This window comes from Falco punctatus (assembly GCF_963210335.1).
Source record: "Falco punctatus genome assembly, chromosome: 6".
Taxonomy (NCBI): domain Eukaryota; kingdom Metazoa; phylum Chordata; class Aves; order Falconiformes; family Falconidae; genus Falco; species Falco punctatus.
In genome coordinates, this window is record NC_137585.1 from 67,197,944 (window position 1) to 67,200,680 (window position 2,737).

At 38.5% G+C, this 2,737-nt stretch overlaps 1 protein-coding gene across 1 annotated transcript in view; it reads right to left on the reverse strand.

Annotated features, from left to right (window-relative positions):
- Positions 1 to 2,737, reverse strand: part of SEMA3E (semaphorin 3E) — a 175,859-nt gene that overhangs the window by 139,693 nt on the left and 33,429 nt on the right. The window lies entirely within an intron of this gene.

Sequence of the window (2,737 nt, forward strand, 5' to 3'; positions counted from 1 at the left end):
TTGCTACACGTCCACTGGGTATCACTTTTAAAGAAAAAAAAAAAAGTATTTGTGAATTTATAAAAATCAAAGAGTCTCTGTTTCTAACTTGTGGAAGCCTTCTCTTAGCTTTTTAAAGTAACAAGATTTTGAAACAAGCTAGTTTTAAATACTTCTTCCATAACAAAAAAGATCTCGTGTCTGTAAACCTCACCATATTTGTCTTAAAAGCGTTTAACTTACCAGTGGGTGCCAGCCTACCTTGCAGTGGCCTGAATCCCAGTCAAGCACCAGCATCCGCGGTTACAAGGGGAGGCAGCGGGCAGGACTGATTGCTTGCAAGTTTCAGGGTCTTTGCAGGGAAATTTTTAACTGGATTTACAGCTACTCTACACTGAAAATTTACACATATGGGCTCCATCATCTATACTACACGGCGACTCACTGGCATAGCTTTGTAAAGAGAGTGCACGACTGCCTCTTTGTAACTGCCCCATGCCTAGCTGGTAGGCACAGCAGTCTTTTTCTGGGGTAAATGCAATTAAGACAAGTGACCCTCCTGCTGTTCCTGTTTGATTAGTGAAAACAGCAACGACATTTACTCATTGTCGTCATGCTTGGTCGCTACATTCTTTTGGCTGGGAGGAGGCAGTAGCTGTTCCCAGGGTAGAGGCAGGTATGCCTTTCCTAACCTTTGGCTCAGGATATGTGCTCAGGAACTGCCTGCCTGCAACGAGGCTTGTAAAACCAGTCACATTTCATAAGTGTGAAAAATGCAAGAGGGCATTGTGCAAGGCAAAATATAAGATGGTAATGTGTGTGTTCGTGGTGGGGAATTTACTTGGGACAGATCTTTCTGTGTCATTGGAGCCGAGTCAACTGACATCAGGCAGGGAAGGTTTGGCCCTCTGTGAGAAAGGGATGTTTTAAAATCTCCTTGAAAATATCAGAAGTATGATGTGTTATGGCCAAATTACTGGCTCCCTGCTGAAAATGGAAGTGGTATACAGTGAAACGCACGCTGACTCCAACCGGCGGAATAACAATTACTCCTGCAAGGGAGCACAGAAGCAGTTAATAGTTGCAGCCCCGTAGTGGGGAGCCTGCCAAAACTGGCAGCTAAGCCAGAGCCCTGAACCAACATAGCAGTAGGTCTGTTTGTCTCATGTACTGTGCCTTTCTCATCTCCCTTACCCCACCACAAGCAAACAAATATCAGTAATAATGATAGCCTGAGTAATTACACCTAGCAATAAATCAAGGTTCAAATGCACATTTGCGACAGTATGAGATGTGAAAGGATTATATAATCAGCATTTGTCACTCATCCCTACCGCAGTCGGAAACCACGGGCTAAAAATGAAAGGGGTTTCTATATTAAAAGTGGTGATACAATTCATTTCATTGGGAGCAATTAGTTGTTTACTTACAAGACACCTTTCCATGACACATCATTTTATCTTTAAAACATGATTCAATGCCCTATAAAAGCAAACCCCACTTCTTATAGCTTCCTAGCAAGACATTCAGACCAATTATCCTATTCAGCTTCTTCTTTCTTTATAATTGGTAATTTAGCTTGCTGTATAAAACACAATTATACCTTGTTTAGACTAAAGCTGTCTACACATGGAGCTGTACCTGATGCTAATTCTTAAATCTTAGCCATGCTTAAAATAGGTATTCAAATATACTTCACACTGATGCAGCTTAGTTATCACTTTCATAACCATAGAAATATTCTTGGGTAAATTAGCATTTGCTCATTTCCAACTATGTCAGCAAAAAAGCATTTTCTTTTCATCTTTGCATAAGAGGTAATATCAAAACATTACTGACTGGCCAATCATCAATTTATCTTGCACACTTAGATTTTCTTCACTCCTTCTGCAAAAACTGCCTGTCATATATTTTTAAGTACACAATCTACAGTGGTATGTACTGCTGCAGAGAACTGAAGTGTCATGGTTGTGTGCAGGTTTTTTTTATATATACACAGGATTAAAAAAAGCCAAATCATAGGGAATAGTTTAAATCACATGCAATCGGGAACTGAACAAGGTGATACTCTGAAGGAGCTAAGGAAGAATGGTTCAGGCTTCAGGTAAACCGAAACTTAAAAAATTTAAAAGAAAACTGAAAACAAGTGATAAGTGCTCTACAAACATATGTCAGAAAAAATAACATTTTTTTTTCTTTGGGTAACTCAGTTCAACTGCAAGCAGACTTACATTGGCAGTTAGTCATTTTAATTATAGTGTGATGACACTTGCTAGTTTAGAAAATGAATCATATGGTTGCACAGGAATTCAGTCTTTTTGCCTTAGCTATATTTATAGACAGAAAGAATTCTAAAAGTGAAACAGACATTTAATTTTTTAAGGGTTACTTGATGCATAAAAGTATTTAATCAGCAATAGTTTCAGGTTATCTGCTCCATTTCTTTCCCCCTTAGAGACCAGACATCCCTCTTACAGCATGGAGGATAAAACAGAATGACAAGCTAATCTAACACACTTTCAGGTAGAAGAATATTTCAGTAGCTCAAAATCATCCCTGTAAGTGCCTTGGATCTTTCTGAATTCAGTAAATTTAATTATGGATGTAGTTTAGTACAAGGAAACAATTTACAATATTTCTGAACAGGAATATTTTACTCTGTCAAAGGACCATAATTGAATCCCGATGTGATACATTCAATGAAGCCAATGAACTTGCATTAGCATAAAGTCTTTAAAAACCTGACACACTGACCTAC